Raw genomic sequence first — 22,337 nt, 5'->3', positions numbered from 1 at the left:
TTTAATACATACCTGCATGCATGCATACATGCATGCATAGCTTTGCATACATCCATAGCTTTTTACATACATACATAATTTTAATTCCATACATAGCTTTGCATACATACATACACAGGTACGTATGTTGGTTTACATACATACATAGAGACAGACAAAGCTTTACAAACATATATGCATACATACATTGCTTTATATACATACATATCTACACACATACATAGATACATACATATGTGCATAGCTTTGCTATGTCCATACATACATGCAGAGCTTTGCATACATATATTGCTTTCCATACAAACACACATTGCTTTACATACATACATTGCTTTGCATGCATACATACATACATACATACATTCATTCCTTTACATACATACATACATACTTACTTTACTTACATGCTTAGGTTTGCATACATACATACATACATGCATGCATAAATGTTGGTTTAATACATACCTACATGCATACATCCATAGCTTTACTTACATACATACATAATTTTAATTACATACATAGCTTTGCATACATACATACATAGGTACGTATGTTGGTTTACATACATGCTTGCATACGTAGAGACATAGCTTTGCATACATACATATCTGCACACATACATACATAGTTTTACTTACATACATAGCTTTCCATACATATATACATGCATACCTACACACATACATACATATGTATGTTGGTTTACATACATACATACAGAGAGACATAGCTTTACAAACATACATGCATACAGCATACATACATTGCTTTATATACATACATATCTACACACATACATACATACATACATGCATAGCTTTGTTATGTCCATACATACATGCAGAGTTTTGCATACATACATTGCTTTCCATACAAACACACATTGCTTTACATACATACATTGCTTTGCATACATACATGCATAGCTTTACATACATACATACATACGTTCCTTTACATACATACATACATACATAGTTTTACTTAATGCTTAGATTTGCATACATACATACATACATACATATGTTGGTTTACACACATACATACATAGCTTTACATACGTACATACATATGTTCCTTTTCACACATACATACATACATAGTTTTACTTACATAGCTTTGCATACATAGATACAGACACACATTGGTTTACATACATACATACATACATACATACATAGCTTTGCATACATACATTGCTCTACATACAAACACACATTGCTTTACTTACATACATACATACATATGTTGCTTTACATACATATATACATACATAGCTTTACATACATTCCTTTACATACATACACACACAGTTTTACTTACATACATAGCTTTGCATACATACAACCATAGCTATGTGTACATACGTGCATAGCCTTGCATACATACAAACAAATGTTGCTTACACACACACACGCATACGTAGCTTTGCATACATACATACATACATGCAAAGGTTTACATACATACATACTTCCATAGCTTTGCATAGCTATGCTTACGTACATACATACATTGGTTTACATGTATGTATGTATGCAAAGCTATGTATGTGTGTATGTAAAGCAATGTATGTATGTAAACCAACATATGCATGTATGTATGCATGTTTGCAAAGCTATGCATGTACGTATGTACGCATTCATTGCATTACATACATGCATACATAGCTTTGCAGATGTACATACATACATACATACATTGCTTTACATACATACATATCTACACATGTGCTTACATACATATGTTGGTTTACATAATACAAACATCCATACATACATACATACGTTCCTTTACATACATACATGCATAGTTTTACTTACATACATAGCTTTGCATACATACATACTTACCTACACACATACATACATATGTATAGTCCATACATACATGCCTATCTTTGCTTACACACATTGCTTTGCATACATACATACATAGCTTTGCATAGCTTTGCATACATACATACATACATACATGCGTCCATACGTATGTTGGTTTACATACATACATACATACATACATAGAGACATATCTTTGCATACATACATAGTTTTACTTACATACATAACTTTGTATGTACATACTTACCCACACACCCATACTTGGCTTACATACATACATAGCTTTAAGTCCATACATACATTGCTTTGCATACATACATGCATAGCTTTACATACATACATACATACATACATACGTACATACGTTCCTTTACCTACATACATTCATATTTTTACTTACATGCTTAGGTTTGCATGCATACATACATACATACATACAAATATATGCATGTATGTTGGTTTACATACATAAATACATACACAGAGACATAGCTTTTATACGTACAAATCTACACACATACATACATAGTTTTACTTACATACATAGCTGTGCGTGCATACATACATACATACATACATACATATTTTGGTTCACATACATACATATATGCATACATACATATAAGCAGGAGTTTAGGTTGTAGCCGTGTTGGTCTAAGGACATAGGCAGACAAGGTTCCTTGGGTGAATTTGATATCTTTTACATACATATATAGCTTTAAGCCTATACATACATCCATAGCTTTGCATACACACATTGCTTTACATACATAAATACATGCATACATACATACATACATATATGCATACATATGTTGGTTTACACACATACATACATAGTTTTGCATACATAAATACATACATACATACATAGTCTTACTTATATGCTTAGCTTTGCATACATTGCTTTACATACAAACACACATTGTTTTACATACATACATACATGCATACATACACTTGGTTTACATACTTTGCTTTATGTTTTACATACATTGCTTGTTGGTTTACATACATTGCTTTATGTACATACATACATACACACATACATACATACAACATATGTTAGTTTACATACATACATAGTTTTATGCACATACATACATGCTTAGCTTTGCATACATACATTGCTTTACATACATACACACACTGCTTTATATATATATATACATATATATATGTATGTATGTATGTATGTATGTAAAGCTATGTATGTAAACCAACATGTGTATGTATGCATGTATGTAAAACAATGTGCGTTTGTATGTAAAACAATGTATGTATGCAAAGCTAAGCATATGTATGTATGTATGTATGTAAGTATGTAAACCAATTTATGTCTGTATTCATGTATGTATGTATGCAAAGCTGTATATATGTAGCAGAAAGCCCCCTTTTCCTCTTGCCTGCATTTGCTCTCCCCTCTTTGGATATGTTTCTCCTCTTTTACCTTTTCTCCCTTCCTCTTTCTTTCACTATAGGATAAGGAATTGTGTTTTAAAATTTATATGTGTGTATTTTCTATCTCCCCTTGTATTTTGGTATTTTTACCCATTTGTGTGCCATGGCATTACTCTTGTAGCTTATATTTTATACTCTTCACCTTTTAACTAAATGTGTTTTAGTTTTAGAACCTACACCCTTTTAGTTTTAGAAGTAAATTATACACTGTAACAATGTTAACAAGGGCAGGAATCAAACTGCCCCTTCCCTGTATCAGGCAGGCCCCTGAAAGAACGAGTGAATCAGTGATTGAATGAGTAACACGGTAGCAGGGGGCCATTAACACCTAGGGAAACCGCAGATCAACCAATGGAAGAAATCAATAGGAGACAATGTAGCAACCGGGAATTCTCTAAACTGCTCTGTTTAAGGGCTAGAAGCCCTGGTCTGAGTTAATCAGTTAATATCTCCAGATCGACCGCTCCCAGAGCCCTATTCAAAAGTCATCAACGGACTCCCAAACCTGCACGTACATGTGGATGACCCCTGGGGCTGACAGATGCCATCCAGTAGCCACTGAGGGGGAAGTCCCACGAGGGTCAAAGACCCCTGGATTGGGCAAACCTGAAAACTGGGGAGTCACCAAAGTTTGCCAGGGACAGATAAAAAGCAGTGAAAAGTGACCCTCAGTGGCGCCCTCTTGATCTCCAACTCGACCAGCACCTGACCTGTCCAGCCAGAAGGACCAGCCAGCAACCCCCTTCTGGAGGATAACACCGCGCTGGAAGAAGCCTCAACTGGCCATGGACGGCAGACTCCAGCGCCTGTGGGATAGGTATACCCGACTCTTGTAACTCGCTACTGTGTGTGTGGGGGGGAGGGAGGGCAAGGTTTATGATTTGACTTCATTACAGTGTTTCAATCCGCCTAATAAAACAGAATTTTAAGGATCCCGAGTTGGACATTTGTTGCCAAACATATATATATAGATGTATGCAAAGCTGTATGTGTGTGTGTATATATATACACACACACATACAGCTTTGCATACATACATACATACATACATAAATAGATACATACATTCGTTTACATACATACATACATTGCTTTACAGGCATACATACATAATTTACCTACATACATGCCTACATACATTGCTTTATATACATACATACACACACAGCTTTACATACATACATAGCTTTATGTACATACATGCATACAGACACACATATATACGTTGATTTACATACATGCGTAGCTTTGCATATGTACATATATGCATATATACATTGCTTTACATTCATTGCATACATGCATGCATGCATGCATACATATATATGTTGGTTTACATACATACATAGTTTTACATACATATATACATTGGTTTACATAACTTTACATACATACATACCTGCATACAGTGCTTTACATACATAGATATATAGCTTTAAATACATACATACATAGCTTTACATACATACTTCCATACATAACTTTGCATACATACATATATGCATAGATACGTTGCTTTACATGCATACATACATAGCTTTACATACATACATTGCTTTTCATGGATACATACATAACTTTACATACATACATACCTACACACATTGTTTTATATACATACATACATAGACATACATGCAAAGATTTACATGCATACAAAGAGACGTTGCTTTTCATACATACATACTTATCTTTACATACATACATATACATGCATGCATAGATTTGCATACATTGATATATACATTGCTTTACATACCTACATGCATACATACCTAGCTTTGCTAAGATATATTCATACATGCATACATAGCTTTGCATACGTACATGTGTGATGCATATATTTGGGTGTATGTACATATATATGTGTGTATATCTATACACATATTTTATATATATATGTGTGTACACACACACACACACATATATATATATACACACATACATACATACACACACTATATGTGTGTGTCAGGGGAAAAAATCAAGAGGTATGTAAAGAGGATAGATGAAAAAACTGGGACAGTTTAGAGTGACCTAGCAAAGGATAGAGAGAAAGTAAACCCATGCTTCTAGGTAAGGGGGTTCATCATGTAGGAATAAGGGGAAGGGGCAATGAATTCCACCGCTCCTTTTTGAGACAGAAAGATCAGGACTGAGTCATCTCTGCAAGAGGAAATTGCAGGTGATTTCTCTAATGGTTTTATGAAGTGCTCAGCATGATAACAGCCTGGCATTTTGTTTGACTGCCTGACTGCCGCCCTGCACTGAGCAGGGCTTTCTCCAGGATGGCCAGGTCTTTCTTCCCCCTCAATTGCTACAAGTAATTTAGCATGCTGTAATGGGTAGGAGGAAGCCAAGTTGTTCCTTCCAATGCACATGACTCGAGCCTGCCAGCACGCAGCCTCCATCTACATCGGGGCAAGTCTGCAAGTTCCTTAAAGGTTTCCTCTGCAGTGTGAAGCGGGCACTTCCTTTTTTGGCTCTTTGCAGCTAAGACTGACCTCAAATGCACCCCTCCTCCTCCAAACCTTTCCCAAAGAAAGGTAAAATGCACTGGGGAGAAAGGCACCAGGACCCAGCGCGCTGCGTCGGGGCCCTAACAGACGTTCAGCAGCACGAGGGAGCCTTCAGCCTGTGTGGGTCACAAAGGGCTCGTCCGGGATTTGAACCCGGGACCTCTCGCACCCGAAGCGAGAATCATACCCCTAGACCAACGAGCCACACGATAGGTTTGCTTCCGTATTTACTTCTAGCTGTCCTGATTCTGCCCGCGAGCAGGCCTGCGGAGAGCGAGCGGGGGAGGAGAGGGGGAGCCTTTAGGACAGGGCACAAGAAAAGTGGGAGGAAAAAAAAAACCAGGGCTCGTCCGGGATTTGAACCCGGGACCTCTCGCACCCTAAGCGAGAATCATACCCCTAGACCAACGAGCCAAGCACACGGAGCAGCTCGCTGCTCCCGGCTGCCGGCACTGCGGAGGCTGCGCTCGCCCCTGCAGGAGGAGCGGGGGCTGGGGCCGCCTTTGCCCCCCCCCTTGCTTCTTGCCCCTGCGCCTGGCCACACCCCCCCTTGTCCCAGCAGCCCTGGCTCCTCCCAGCCGCCCCCAACAGCGAGGGGATTCCCTGCCCAAAAAAGGAAACGCACTACGTCACAGCCCCGTCCCCACGGGCTCTTAAAGGGCCAGTGTCGGGGTTGCAGCGCTTCTCAGCCTAGGTTTCCCCGCCCGGGGCTGGGCCCCGTTACTCCGGGGCAGGGCTTGCTGCGCGGGCCCTTTGTCCCGGGACAGCTCGGGGACAAATCCGTGTGGGGTTTGAACCAGCTCCTGGTCCCCGGCCATGCTGCTAGTGACACTGCCAACACCCCGGTCTCCTCCACAGCCCGGAGCCAGGACGAGGTCAAGGGAAGAAGTAGCCAGGCCAGGCCAGGCCAGGCCAGGCCAGGCAGGTGTCCAGTTCACTTGTGTTAACTAAACAACCCGGCAAAAGTGCAACACGAACGTACCCGGGGGTGGGCCTGCATTGAGCTGCCCACTCTGGCTGTCCAGGTGATGAAATCACGGGAAGCCAAACAGGATCTTCAGGGCCAGGCGGCTGCTCTGGGAGGGCAGGAGTCTTCTTCAGCAGTCAGGACAGGCTGCGTTGGATCCCTCTCGCTGCCGGCCCTATTTCCAGTCTCACCCAACGGGTGGTTCAAGGGGAGTGGGATCACGCCCAGGGTCCGGCTGGCATGAAGATCGCGGCACAGACACCAGTGCAGACAGCCAGCCTCTCTCCTGGGGCTGCTGCTCCTAGCCCTTACTCTGTCACCGGCCTGGCTCCAGCTTTCCACTGAAGGGAAGGCCCCAGCACGCTGTCCTTGTGGCAGGGCTCCCTGGGCGTCCAGTCTGCAGCCGCTCCGTGCACGGCCTCTGTAAGGGTTGGGCTGTAGCAGGTGATGGGAATGCAGCCAGGGAGAGTCCTGCCAGCGAGACAGCCTGCTGCATGGGCACGCGGATGTGGATCTGGGCATGCAGGGGGCAGCCAGGGGCAGTGCAGGGCCTGATCCTGCAGCATGGGGCAAAGCCGAGGCAGGACGGGGCCCTGATCCAGCAGTGTATGCCCTGGAGAGCTTGAACAGGGCCCTAATCTGGTTATGAGGGACCTGATCCTGCACTGGGGGGACGAGGAAGGTGGTGTGGGGCCCCAGCCAGTAGCAGGCTGAGTAGAGGCAGTGGGGAGCCCTGTCCTGGTTCATGGGGTTGGATCCAGCCTGCGGAGAGACCCGGCACCACTCCTCTGGCCTGCTGCACCAGAAGGTTGAGCAGCCCTGGGCAGAGCCATCGCCCTGTGTCTGGGGGATTCCTGGAAGAAGGGGGTGGCCGTGATATTCTTCAGCTCAGCGGAGGCTGGCGACCAGCCTAGCTCCCGGGGGTTATGGGGAGCTGGGGTAGAAGCAGTCTGTGCCCCAAGGCTGGAGTCTGATGGTTTCCGGGAGTCCGGAGGAGCCAAGCTGGGATGGGGGAGCTGCTGTGTCTCCAGCATGTGGTCCAGGGAACACCCGTGTCCTTCACTGGCGGGAACTATTGGGGGAGGTGTGTGCTGAGCTCTGCAGTGGTTGGTGGGTCCTTGTTCTGTAGAGGCAATTAGGTGCTGTTTGGGGAGTCCTGCTAAACCCCATGGTGCGTGCGTCCCAGCAATGAGGCCCAGCAAGTCAATGCGGTGCATGGGAATGAGCCCCACAGCACACACAGACACTGTGACCAAGGGGGACTTTTAAAGCAAATGGGCTTGGAGAGTCAGGCCATCTGCTCCTGCCCTTTGCTGGGTCACTCGCATTTCCCATCTGTTCCTGCTCCCTCTTGACTCCAGTTTCTCTGGCCTCACGGCCCCTTCTCAGGGCCCAGCAAACCCTCCCCTTGGAGGCTGCCTGTGTGGACAGGAGCAGGCAGAGCCTGGACACGGCCCTGAAGGGACACCCACGCACACAGGAACAGGGGCCCAGCAAGTTCAGTCCCCTGTGCTCACAGGCAGTCACTAACCCAAAGACCACCCTCATCCCCGTTCAGTCCCTCCCCACAACCACAAAGCAGAATATCCCAAGCCCACCCTTGGCAGTCTGCACAAGCCAGGCAGATGAGGGCACTGGCAGTGCCCAGCGGCTGTGGGGATGGTGGGGCTTGGTTAGATGCCCAGAGGATCCTAGGAAAAGGACCCTGCCCCACAGAGAAAAGTGCCCCCTTCCCCACCATTTCTCTTTGCTGTATCATATGTACCTCACCCCTTCCTCGGACACTGGAGAGGGCAGCCTACATGCTAGTCTAACAGTCTGCAACACATGTAGTGTGTGCACAGAAGACACGTGTGGACTCTGCACCTGGACAGATACATTTCTCGCAGATGGTAGGAAAAGGGCAAGCATAGTGCCTATATTTAAGAAAGGGAAAAAGGAGGATCCAGGGAACTACAGACCAGTCAGCCTCACTTCAGTCCCTGGGAAAATCATGGAGCAAGTCCTCAAAGAATCCATTTCCAAGCACTTGGAGGAGAAGAAGGTGATTAGGAGCAGTCAGCATAGATACACCAGGGGCAAGTCATGCCTGACCAACCCGATTGCCTTCTATGGTGAGGTGACTGGCTCTGTGGATATGGGGAGACCAGCAGGTGTGGCTGACCTTGATTTTGATATGGTCTCTCACAACATGTGGTCTTCCAGGCAAGCTAAGGAAGTATGGGCTGGATGAATGGGCTGGAAGTAAGTTGGATGAATGGACTGTAAGGTGATGGTCTGGAAGGTGGATAGAAAACCGGCTGGAGCGTCGAGCTCCAAGCGTAGTAATCAATGGCTCAATGTCCAGTTGGCAGCCGGTATCAAGTGAAGTCAGTTCCAGGGCCAGTGTTATTCAATGTCTTTATCAATGACCTGGAAGATGGGATGGAGTGTGCCATGAGGAGGTTTGCAGATGACACCCAGCTGGGGGAAGTAGTAGATACACTGGAGGGTAGGGCTAGGATCCGGAGTGACTTAGACACATTGTGGGACTGGGCCAAAAGAAATCTCATGAGGTTCAACAAGGACAAGTGTAAAGTCCTGCACTTAGGTGTTGGAACCCAGGACAGCCGGCCAGCAGCTCTCCCTGACTCCCACCCGGGCAGATAAGGGTCCGGGGCCTTAGAAGGCCGTCAGGCGGGTATTTGTGACGCTTGGAGTGGAATTAATTAGGCGGACGCTTATCGGTTGTAAAGCAAGATTATTTATTCACGCCGTCAAGGTGGTGAATAGCGGAGGTCAGAGATACTTGGTTAGTTATAGCTTAAGGTTCATAGGTCATAGGTGGGTCTGTATAAGAGTTTTTTGGTCGGGCAGATAAATGGAGAAAAAAAAGTCGGGCCGGCAGGTCGTTGATTTACGTCTGATAAGGTCGAGATGGGGGAGACTGACAAGCGATCAATTTGTCAGTTATTTTCATGTATACGTTCAGAGGTTTTTTAGGTGTGTGCGGAAGTCTCCTGTTCTTCACGGAAGTGAAGACGGGTTTTATTTGTATAATAGCCAATTGCTTTTTGTCACGTTATAAATTTAATTAGAATCGCCAATTATTTAGCGGTCTTTGCTAGGGTGTTATCATAGGGACACTCTTGGACGCTCCCCTGTCATTTCGACCAGTTATAATGATTTATGTACAGCACAGAAGGCTAAGTTTTATTTTATGTTGGTGTCACAGTTATACATTTTTTTTTGACATGTGCAGCAAAAAAAGCGGTTATTATTATTATTGTTAACCCTTAGTTAACCTAGTGTAGAAAAAAACTGTTTTGAATGGTTTTATTTGTTTGTGACATGGGCACTACTTAATTTGGTTGTGACATTAGGATGGGGCAATCCCCTGCACCGGTGCAGGCTGGGGGTGATGGGCTGGGCAGCAGCTCTGCAGACAAGGACCTGGGGGTGACAGGGGACAAGGAGCTGAACAGGAGCCAGCAGTGTGCCCTTGGTGCCAAAAAGGCTACCAGCATCCTGGGCTGCATTGGGAGGAGTGTTGCCAGCAGATCAAGGGCAGTGATTCTTCCCCTCTATTCAGCACTGGCGAGGCCACATCTGGGGTCCTGTGTCCAGTTGTGGCCCCCACTACAGAAAGGATGTGGACACATTGGAGAGAATTCAGGAGAGGCAACAAAAATGGTTTGGGGGCTGGGGACATGATTTGTGAGAAGAGGCAGAGGGAACTGGGCTGATTTAGCCTGCAGAAGAGAAGACTGAGGGGGATTGAATAGCAGCCTTCACCTCCCTGCAGGGGGGCTGCAAAAAGGATGGAGCTGGGCTGTTCTCAGTGGGGGCAGATGACAGGACAAGGAGCAATGGGTTCAAGTTGCAGCAGGTGAGATATAAGGAAAATCTCTTTCACTAGGAGGGCAGTAAAACACTGGAGCAGGTCACCCAGAGAGGTGGGGGAGTCTCCATCCTTGGAGGTTTTGAAGACCCGGGTAGATAAAGCCTTGTCTGGGATGATGTAGTTGGGGCTGGTCCTGCTTGGAGCAGGGGTTGGACTAGATGTGACCCCCTGAGGTCCCTTCAGCCCTTGTTTTTTATGATTCTCTGATTTCATCTCCGTGCCGCAGGTCATTGCATTGTTCCCTCTTTCTACAACTGAATCCTGAATCCAGTTAATTCACATTCAGCTCTTCGGGGATGCGCCTGGTCTAATCCAGGCTTGTGTGAAGTCGTCTCCCTGCTGCATGGCTTTGAACCCCGAAGCAGTGAAAGGCAAGGAGGAACTCACAGCTTCATTCATCCGTTTAAAATAATTGTCATTTGCGGGGCGGGAAACCCAAGATAACACAAGCTTGTCTATTTGCCTCAATGTGAGCAATCCTTTCTTTGTTGTCCTAGAGACATTTCTCCATTGCCTGAGGAAGACGAGAGCAGGAGGATGGTTGATCACAAGGTTGGGATTCACAAACCTAATTCCCAGTTTCCAGCCCCTGTAGGGGAATGCTGGGAGGATAAAAGCAATTCCAGTGCATCCTGGAAGCTCCTAATGCAGGTGGATGACATTTTCCAAACCCCATGGCTGTCAAACTGCCTGCGACGGGGGCCTGACTCCTTGTGTTTGAGTGCCGGAGCAGCGCTGAGCTGAGCCAGACTCCGGGGACTGACTTGCTGCCGCTCCCTCTGGACCCTCTCCAGTCCCTCGCTGCTTCTCCACCCCCGGGGTGGCTGATACAGCAAACGCCGACCTCCCGTTTTCCGAGCTGAAGTTACCTGCAAGATAGGAGCAGATGCGGCTTAGCTGTGTAGAGGCCTCTCTCTGAATTCCCTCCAAGATAGAGCAAAGGCCTCGTTCTGCCTCCTTTCTTCCTGCTGGGTGGTCGGGTGCTATGGAGGAGACACACAGGTAGAAGGTGTCTGTTCAGGAGAGGGGAGGAGCTGGCAAGATTTGGCCTCACTTGGCCCTGGACAACTACCTTCCTTTCATTGCCTTTCTGCAGACAGTTCGGTTCTGGGGAAGGTGTCGGGCTGGGAGACTGAATAAGAGCCGTGCATGTAACTGCAGTGACTACAGGACTAATGAAACAGCAGCTTTTGACTATATTTTTGCCAAGTTTGTGTTTTCAAAAATTAATATATAATCTAGCAAATGAGTGCCCTTTGCAGTAGTTATATTTCTTTTGCTTTGATCTTAAATTGAATAGTACAGCCCAAGGCACCTGGCATGTTAGAATAGAAAGCTTCTAGTTTGTTTTTAACTGGAGAAAACTGTTAACACAGTCGTGCTGTATGTGATGATGCATCACACCATGTGCACCTCCGCCCATGGACACGGGCGAGTGGCAGGAGATTCCCACGGCCCTGAGCACCCGGCAGACAGTAACTTCCTACCACAGGGCAGGGCAGGCAGCCGTGTCAGTCTGAAGCTGGGCAGGAGGCACCTTAGAGACTGACTAATTCGGAGGCACAAGGTTTTGTAAGCAGCAGCCCACTGCATCAGATGCCGTGTCCCTGCCTACAGGGACTCGGAGCCAGGGCTGTGCTGCAGCAGGGAGCGGGTCTGCATCTCATCCGCCAACCACCCCCGAGCCACCCAGCAAAACTCCCTGCAGCCCCTGGAGCGGGAGCAGCCCCGGTGCAAAGGGCAGCTCACACCAGCTGAAGGGGCACCGGCGTTTCCTCCCATGGCCAGTCCCTCACGTAGAGGGGCTGCACTGAGCCCCGGAAACCCCTCTGCCCCCCGGCCACTTACGGTTCCTGAGAAGGACAAGCAGGATGAGCCACAGGATCACAAGCCCCGCGATGACCATCCTTGTGTAAAACAGTGCCTCTGAGCCTGGGGGGAAAAGACATGCAGTTCTGCTCTCCCCTGCTCCGTCCCTGCCAAGGGCCTTGCCCACCGCTTAGGTGGCCTCCGGGTGGGGGAGGCAGGAAGCCTCGTAGGTCATAGGATCTCCGCTGGACTCTTTCCCAATTGCCCTCAGGTGCTGGTGGTGAGATGCTGCGGCGTGGCTGGTGCTCGGGTGTTTTGTGTGCTAGTGTCTGAGCCCAGCTAACAAAGCGTGTGGGGTTTCCTTCCTGGTGTGGTTCCTGTTGCCAATACAGGATCCAGCCAGCATGCAAAACCCACAAGATGGGCAGTGCGTGGGGTAAAGAGACTGCAGGAACTTCTCTGACGGGCACTGATCTGGTAGTGAGAAGTACGGGGTGTATTGATAGGGTTTTCAGGGCTAGGAAAGTGGGACGGGCTGCTGCCCAGAGCACTGCGTCCCCTGCACAAAGATGGAGCTGGGGTCTTTGTGCCGCCCCTCCATGCAGAGATGGACTGCATCAAATCCACTCGCCCAGCCCAAAGCCGTGATTCTGGGAACAGGCGAGCTTTGTGAGCGATGCCCTGACTAGGCGGATACATCGGCAGCTCCTCCAGCCTCATCACCGTACGGGCAGGAAAGGAGAGCACCCACACAGCTCTCGGGCTGCTGGCTCCAAACCTGCCTGGGTGTCTTTGCTAGCGCTGCTTTGTGCTGAAATCCAGCCCAGCCGGTCTAACCAGCACGGTGATGGCTATCTCTGGAGGGAATTGAACGTGCACAGGGGTGTGTGTGTGCATAGGCATGTGTGTGCAGACACATGTGTAATAGTGGGAGGGGCCTGAAGGAAAACTTGTGTGTGGTCCAGCCCCAGAGCACAGTGCTGCTGTCAATCAAACCAAGGAGGAGTTCCTTTTAAGGGATTTTCTTGGCACCGGTGTCCCTGACGAGTGCTGAGGCCAATGCTAATTGCTCCCCATCTCCTGCGGCGCCTTTGCTGCTGAAATCCTTGGCAGTAAGTGTACAAAAGGAATGGGGTAACATGAAGTGCAAAGGAGGGGAGCACACGGGGGATATGAAGGTCTCAGAGCTGCCCATAGAGGCAGCCGTCTGCTGAGTTCCTGAGGGCAGCCAGGGGCTTTCTTCCCCCTGCACCATGCTTGGTCCAGGACTAGGAAAAATACTATATTTCTTCGCATACAACACACACTTCCCCACCCCCAAAACCAGCAGCTGGACATAGACATGCACATTATATGCGAGAAGTACGGTAAGAGCAGGTTCTGCCTTCAGGGGCAAAGGTGGGAGGAGCAGGCTCCGCTCCCCAGCGGCTGCTGCTCTGTCACTTGCTGCAGGGAAAGAGGACTTTCAGTGTTCTTGTGAGACTGGAAGTATTAGTCCCTAATACTTAGTTTCCCAAGTGACATCTGGGAGCCATTTCCAGCAACACGATAGGCTCTGAAACTTTTGTGTTGCTGGATATCTCTGTTTGCCAGCTTGTTCTTTATGGAAGAAGGGAGATAAGATGATCAAGTTGAGGCAGATAATGTAGTATTCCTCCTTTTGCAGAATTGCCAACCCCATTGTGACAGAAATCATGAGACACTCTTAAAAAATCAGTAGATTGGTATGTAAATCATGAGGTGCTATTTTTGAAGTGTGTGTGGAGGTGTTATCTGAAGGTGTCAGGGGCTGTGGGTCTGTGTGGGGTCTGGAGCCTGGGGAGGGTGGGTGCTGGCAGGATGTGGGGTGCTGTGGCTCAGGAAGTGAGAGGCAGCAGCAGGGCTGGCGGGGGCTGTGGCTTGGGAGTGAGGGGCAGGCAAAGAGACAGACACACAGAGAAGGAATCCACAGGCTGGGGAGTTCCCCTCTTGAAAGCACAGAGGTGGAAAGGGATCTTGGAGTCATTACTGACTCCAAGATGAATGTGAGCCGCCAATGCCAGACCGCAGCCTGCAAGGCCAGCCACACCTTGTCATGCATCCAAAGGTGCATCTCAAGCCGGTCCAGAGAGGTGAACCTCCCCCTCTATACGACTTTGGTCAGGCCGCAGGTGGAGTACTGCGTCCAGTTCTGGGCACCGCACTTCAAACAGGATGTGGCCAGCATGGAGAGGGGTCGGAGGAGGGCCACCCACTTGGTGAGAGGGCAGCAGGGCAGGCCCTATGAGGAGAGACTGAAGGACCTGAACCTGTTCAGCCTCAGCAAGAGGAGGCTGAGGAGGGACCTGGTGGCTGCCTACAAGCTCGTCAGGGGAGATGAGCAGCAAATAGGAAGAGCCCTTTTCTCCCCAGCACCACCTGGGGTGACGAGGAACAGTGGCCATAAGCTGATGGAGAATAAGTTTAGGTTGGAGATTAGAAGGCAATATTTTACAGTTAGGGTGGCCAGGATCTGGAACCAACTTCCCAAGGAAGTGGCCTTCGCTCCTACCTTGGGTAAATTCAAGAGGAGGTGGATGATCACCTGTCTGGGGTCTTGTGACCCCAGCATTCATTCCTGCCTGTGACAGGGGGTCAGGCGAGATGATCTGTTCAGGTCCCTCCTGACCCTAGCTACGATGAAACTATGAAACTATGTGGTTTAATTCATTCTGCCTGTCGAACACAAGGGGTGTGTTACATGGGGGGGGTGTTGCATACCAAAAAAATATGGTATTAACCTTGTGCGCCTCCTTCTCACTGCAAAATGAGATCCACGGGTGGCTGCCTCCCCTGGGCTGCAGAGCTGCATACCACTGCAGGCTTCAGCAGGAGCTCTGGGCACAGGGCACGGTCTGAGCCAGCTGCAGGAGAAGCCTTGGCCACAAAGCTGCTTGGCATCGAGGCCTCCGACCACACACAGTGAGTGGCTTCTTCCTGCCTGCTGTCAGGCCCCCGGGCAGTCACACCCTGCTCCCTGGGGCTGTGGTCAGGCTTTGCTCTGACAGTGCCGGAAGCCCTGCTTTCTGCTGCAGCCCTTCACAGGCTGCCTTTGCTTTCACGGCCTGGGGGCACGGACCACGTGAGGTTCAAGGGGAGCCCAAAGGGGTTCCCAGCTGCTGTTGGGATGGGCAGGAGTCAGATCCCGCGGGCTGGCACTCGCTGCTCCGAGGTTTGCCCGAGAGGCCTCCAGCTCTTCCAGTCCCCCCGCGTCTGCTGAGAGCTCGGGCAGAACCAGAGCCCCTGGGCTGAGCTCAGGCTCTGATATAGGGTAGGTCAGGAGCACTTTGGAGACGGGGAGCTGGGGGCACGTGGGCACTGGCTGAGCTGGGGGCAGGAGCGCGGCTTTCACATGTCCCCCCTCCCTCCTTCAGGCTGCAGAGGGGTGGCAGGACCACAACACATGCTCCTTTCCCCCAAATCCCACTGGGGACACAGAGCCGCTAGGTCAAGGTGGCATCCTCACTCTGGGGTGGAGTCTGCAGACATGCACATTCCCATTTCTAAATGTGTTTTGGAGACTTGAGTCACTTACAGAGGAAGACCTGGTCTCTCCAAAGGTGACCCCAACCCCCCCCAAACAGAGCAAAGCCCAGGAGCTCCCCCAGAGCTGTCACCTCTGTCACCTAACGAGGGCTCCTACCTCTCTGTCTCAGCCCGGGGATCCAGAGAGTCCTGTGGGTCTCCGTCAGCTGTTTGACCGAGCAGGTCACCACCGTCCCATCGCGGCAGCCGGCCGCGTCCACCCAGGCTCTCTGGGTCATGTTGAAGGTCCCAGCGCTGGTCACGACCAGTGACGTGTTGTCGTCCAGCACCCTGTATTCCCCGCAGGTCGTGGTCAGCGTGATCCCCAGGGTCTGAGGGTAGAAGTCGCTGGCCATGCACGTCACGAGGGAGGTGCGATCTGCATTCGTGGCAGAAGAGAGCCAGATGTGGGGTGGAGCTGTGGGGAAGGAGGGAATAGCGCTGCAACCCACGCTGGAGAACAGGAGGGCCCGGGACGTCCAAGAGCGGCAACAGGCTGCCATTTTCTGTGTGAGCATCCGCTCCCTCCATGTTGTCCACTGTGGGCTTCCCCTCCACCTTCAACGATGCCCCTACACGTCCCTTGGCCCGCCCCTTCCTGCTGCATATTAATGCAACACCTCTGTGACCATTTAAGGTAGCGAAGCGTGGGCTGCCGTGTCAGGCTGAACACGTGTGTCCAGCTAGCTGCCACAACACAAACTAATTTTCCGAGTTGCCTCATGGCATGTGCAAGTGACTGTACAGGAGAAGCGTTTTGTGCTTTGGCAGACTATGATTTCATAGAGTTTAAGGACATTACATCCTCTAGTCTGATCTCCTGATGACAGCCCACACTTTCACCCAGTGCCTCCAGGGTTGAGCCCAAGATCTTGTGTTTGGCCGGATCACCCCTCCCAGAAAGGCATCCCATCTTAACCTGAAGTCATCAAAAGACAGAGAAGCCACTGCTTGTCCTGCTACTTTGCTCTCCGGGGTCACGATCCTCCCCTGTAAGCATGTGTTTTAGTTTTAACAGCAATTAGTCTGGATGCTCCCTCCAGGCTTTAGCTCTTAATCTGGTTTTGTCCATTGGATTAATACCCCCTGAGCATGGGTGGATCTAGGGTTTTGAAAAGGAGGAGCAGGCGATGTGGCACAGGATCACCTAGAACATGCCACATATTTTTTCCTCTTACAGAGAAACTGGAAGCTTTACTAATATAATAGGGGATGAGCACTGTATTGTACAGTTTAAGATCAAAAGAAAAACAAATATCACTGTTGGAATGTGCATTCGTTTGCGAAATTAAGAGAAAGTTTAAAAAATTGAACAGACTAGGCAAAGGAATAGTCAAAGAACTGTAGTCACTATAGCTAAATATACGTGTCTTATTCAGACTCTTAAAACAAAATCTAGTCTTTCTGAGTGTCTGGAGAGTGCCTCCAATACTTCTCTGTCAGTCGTTTCTACACCTGAGTGGACTGGACCTTGCCTGGGTTAAGGGTTTTAGCTGGAGCCAGAAGCATGCTGCAGGGCTGTGAAAGAGAAGAGGCATTCCCAGGAGGGGCTAACAGACAGCAACACTGCAGAGGAAAGGACAGTTTAAGTAGTGAAACATCAAGACCATTAAAAAGGATGGACAGTCGTTAGCACCTGTGGAGTGGAGAGAGATTAGCAGGAACCAGGGAGACGATAGTAAAGTAAACTGTGATGTTCAGTTGACTTGTTCAGCAGTGACTCAGTAGCACTGCCACGGCCACGGCCCCTCTCAGGCGCTTAGTATTACAGTTTGGGTGGCATCATATGGGGGGCGACTGCACTACTGCCCCCCACCAGATCTGCCCTGCCCCTTGGTACCCAGGACCTTCTCCCTGTGCAGATCTTTGGAAACCGGCCTCAAGCCACATCTCAGTCCTTTTCTGAGAAGCTGAAAGGCTAAATGAGTCCATCACTGCGAGGAATTTCCCGCAGCCCTTGACTCATGTTTGTAGCTCTTTTCTGCACCTGTGGCCATTTTGCAACATCCTGTCTAAACTGTGGGCTCCAGCACCGGACACAACGCGCAGCATCCTCTCCCTATTCCCTCCCCCCTACCTTCCTGCACCCACGCGTTGCACCAGCTGACTCCTTGTGCAAGTGCATCGTGCTGGGAGCTCACACTCGCTGCCCACCCGCAGAGCTCTCTCCGTCCCTGGAGGAGTCCTGCTGGCCGGCACGCAGGCCCATTCAGCCACTGCTCCTTGCATCTCTTTTCCTAGATGAGCAACGTTACATGTGACTGCTTGGAAATACCTGGGGGATCACTTTGCACGCCCCAGTTCTATGAAGTCCAGATACCTGCCCTGGAAACCATCACCACAGGTCTGGGAACACTGGCAAGTGACTGTCACGTGACACTGAGAAACGCAAGAAATGGCCAGGGAAGCACCTTCTTAAAAGACCATTTCTTTTTGAGTCCATTTTCATGGGGACATGAAATTCAGCACCTCTATTTTGATAAGAAACTGGGCCCTGAAATGATCTGGTTTGTTCTGTGTCCCAAAACTTGTTTTTGATCTTTACAATAACAAAGGTCAGAGGGAAGAGAGGGGGCCAAGCCCCCTCTCTAGCAGCCCAGTCTGTCAAGGACCGAGTCACAAACTGTGGGTGCCATCTTCACCCCCTTGAAACCAGCAGCAAAACTCCCCTGGGTTTTAACGGGGCCTGGGTTGCTCTCTCAGCCATGGTGATTAATAATAAAGGGTGGTTACCGTAGACTTCCAGGAGAGTTCCAGGTCCCTTGAGAACTAGTGTTGGAGGTGGTGTCTTGGGGATCATTGTGCACACGTAGGTGCCCGTGTCATTTATCTGAAGGTCTCTGATGACCAGTGAAGACTGTGAGTTTCCGTGATGTGTGATAGGAAATTGAGACCCTGCATCTTCTGCTCTCGCCTTGCTGGAAGGTCTGAGTGCGACCTGGACCGGCCTCTCGGTGCCTCCGTCCCTGCCGTAGAAGTCCCACATGGAGAGGAAGTCGGTGAAGTTGCAGGGCTTGCAGGAGCAGGTCAGCGTCACCGTGTTTCCCCGGGCTGCTCTGACAACCGGCGCCTGGTCCAACTTGGCAGAAGCTGGGGGAAGAGATGAGGCCATGACGGATGATCAGAGCAGAAGAGCCAGCACCAGGGCTCGGTCAGTCGGTAGCAACCTCCCATTGTGCAGCATCCCCCACCCGTAGGAGATGGGAGAGGTGCAGTGACCAGGTGAACAAACCTGCTGCTTTTATACCAGCGATTGCACCGCCCTTCTACCCTGGGATGTTAAACCATCACGTAAAGTGAGATGGAGGCAGCACTTAGTAGCTGAAGCCAACATGGAAATCAGACCAACTGAGACGGGGTCAGATCCGGCTCTGCCCATCGCTTAACAGGCCCAGTAATAAAACTGGGATTTGGAGGTTGAAGGTGCAACTTTCAGGAAGACACACATGATTTCAAAGCCTCGGTTTTGCTTTCAAAAGTAACCCAGGTGTGCGGGGCCGAGGGCTCTGCTACCCCCAGCTGCTCTCCCAGGTGCCTCATTATCTAGAGACCAGGGCAGTGGAGACCCCCTGAGCTGTCCTAGGAAAATACAGAGACGTTGCTTCTTACCTGCACACAGCGCTGTGCCCAGCAGCCCGAGAGAGAAGAGCAGCTGTGCCATTCTTGTCAGCGACTAATGAGCCTCTGCCCACTTCACAGGGCCAGGACTATATACTGACCACATGGCCCGTGTCAGCCGCGACGGCCCTCGGCCGTGCTGCTGAGCCCCGCTTCCGAAGGGGACGTGGGCAGTGCCAGTACCGGAGGAGGGGCTGAGTGAAGGAGGCAAGATAAATAGCTGGGATTTTTAAAAGGGACCAGAAAATGTGTTTAAAAAAAATCCCCAGGTGTTTGCCCTTTTCTGCTTTCCTCTGATGGGTGTTTAGAAAAGACTTCCAGAGTCGCGTGTCCTGTTTGTCACTGTTGGTAAAGGACCGCCAAGAGCTGCTGGCCTCTTGCATGTCTTCCCCTTTGATCTGGAGTCACGCCCCGGGGACCTCGATAGCAACTCAGGCCCTCAATATTAATGGAGCAATGACAAAGGAAGTCATTTCCAGAGCTAGGATGAGCTCTCCTCCCTGCTAATCCCATGAGGGTCAGGCTCCTGGTGGGAAAGCGGAGACCAGGGACCCACAGGGCTGTGCTGCTCCTCTCCGTCTGGCCGTGGTGCCATGAGGGACACTGGGGTGGTAGCACAGACACAAAGGTTGTAGCAAAGGATCACATTCGCAGGAGCCCAGCAGGGGAAGTAATGCGGAAAGGAAATCAGCACGGGTTCACTGCAGGTAGATCCCGCCTGACTAATTTTGTTTCTTTTTACGACCAGGTCACAAAATGCTTAGACGCAGGAGTCGAGGTAGACGTCGTCTACCTGGACTTTAAGATGGCCTTCGATATGGTATTGTGTTCTGGTCTCATAACTAAACTGAGAGGCTGCGATGTGGACCATTACACGGTCTGGTGGGTGGCAAACTGGCTTAAGGGCCGCGCCCAGAGAGTGGTAGTAGATGGGTCGTATTGACCTGGAAAGATGTGGGCAGTGGAGTCCCGCGAGGCTCGGTCCTTGGACTGGTGTATTCAATGTCTTCATCAGTGACTTGGACAAGGGCGTGGGGAGCACCCTGTCCAAATCTGCAGATGATACCAAATTAAGGGGCAAAGTTAACACACCAGAGGGTAGGGAACGGATCCAGGTGGATCTGGGCAGGTTGGAAAAGTGGGCAGAACAAACTAGGATCCCGTTCAACAAAGACAAGTGCAAGTGCAAGTGCTGCACCGAGGGAGAAGGAATCACCAACGCACGTCCAGGCTGGGGGAGGACCTTCTCAGCAGCACGGCAGCAAAAAGGGATCTCAGAGTCATTGTTGGCACCAAGATGCATATGAGTCATCCGTGTGACCGAGTGATCAACAAGGCTAACCCCACTTTATCATGCATTAGCAGACGCATGATGAACAGTTTAGGGAGGTGATGCTCCCCCTCTATGCAACTTTGGTCAGGCTGCAGGTGGAGTACTGAGTCCAGGTCTGGGCACCGCACTTCAGGAGGGACGTGGACAGCATGGAGAGGGGCCAGAGGAGGCCACTCATATGGTCCTGCAGGGGAGGCCCTACGAGAAGAGACTGAGGGACCTGGATCTCTTCAGCCTGCACAAGAGAAGGCCAAGAGGGGATCTTGTGGCTGCCTATAAATTCATCGGGGGAGGGCAGCAGGGAATAGGAGATGCTCTGTTTACTAGGCACCCTGGAGTAACTAGGCACAATGGGCACAAATTGACAGAGAGCAGATGTAGGTTGGACATTAGTAAGAGCTTCTTTACGGTGAGGGCTGCCAGGCCCTGCAATGGGCTCCAAGGGGGGTGGTGCTCTCCCCTACCCTGGGGGTCTTCAAGAGGAGACTGGAAAAGCACTGGTCTCTTCTTGAAGACCCCCAGGGTAGGGGAGCCTGGGCCCTGAGAGAATCATGATTGATTGGTAACTGGTAACACAGTAGCTTAGCAGCCAGGCCTGCAGCAGTGTCTCCCACGCCCCGAGACAGAGACGGTCACTCCCACAAGCACCCATGGCACCAGTTTTGTCTGTCAGCAGCCAGAGGTGCAGGGCCCCAGAACCCCCCTGCACCCATCTCCTCCACAGCTGGCAGGCGTCATGGCCTCAGCAGGGGCCACCATCCCTGCAGCCGTCACCCCGCTGCGCCTCAACACACACGGTGTCACCCGTGGCATGAGTTTTGCTTGTCTGCAGCTTGAGGTGCAGTTTCCCCAAACCCCTGCACTGATCTTCTTGAAACTTGGCAGGCTTTGTGGCTTATCATAGGCCACCACCCCTGCAGTTTTCACCCCCCTATGATGTAACACCTACACACCACATGGGTTTGGCTTTCAAGAATTTGGGGTGCAGTTCCCCCCAAACCCCTGCACCGATCTTCTTGAAATTTGTCGGGCTTCATGCTCTCAGCAGAGGCTACCATCCCTGCAACTTTCATCCACTGCTTGAAGTCATGGAAAGTATTTATATCCACACCTGGAAGTCAGTCCAAACTTCTCAGGGTGAGGTCCTGCCCTGCTTGCTAAACGAGTTATCTCATTAGCCTTTAAGGCACTCATTCTTGGTGCAGGCTGGTTGGCCCTGTCATTTTTTATGCCCTGTAATAGGAAGACAGAAGACTTGTTGCCAGAAGTGGATGAGGCTCCCCGACAGCTTCCCCTGTCACTCTAGTACCAGTTCCTCTCCCTCCTCCCCTCCCTCTGGCCTTCCTGCCTGCCCTGCTGC

At 49.7% G+C, this 22,337-nt stretch overlaps 2 non-coding genes across 2 annotated transcripts; both read right to left on the bottom strand.

Moving 5' to 3' along the window:
• Positions 1–5,956: 5,956 nt before the first annotated feature.
• On the bottom strand, positions 5,957–6,028 carry TRNAP-CGG (transfer RNA proline (anticodon CGG)). Its single transcript has one exon. It is a non-coding gene; the product is annotated as a tRNA-Pro (tRNA).
• Positions 6,029–6,166: 138 nt separating this feature from the next.
• TRNAP-AGG (transfer RNA proline (anticodon AGG)) lies at positions 6,167–6,238 on the bottom strand. The gene has a single exon. It is a non-coding gene; the product is annotated as a tRNA-Pro (tRNA).
• Between the last annotated feature and the right edge of the window lie 16,099 nt (positions 6,239–22,337).

Source organism: Alligator mississippiensis, chromosome 4 (genome assembly GCF_030867095.1).
Source record: "Alligator mississippiensis isolate rAllMis1 chromosome 4, rAllMis1, whole genome shotgun sequence".
NCBI classification, from domain to species: Eukaryota; Metazoa; Chordata; order Crocodylia; family Alligatoridae; genus Alligator; species Alligator mississippiensis.
Note: the sequence above shows the minus strand (reverse complement) of the source record. Positions and strands in the feature narration are given on the sequence as shown.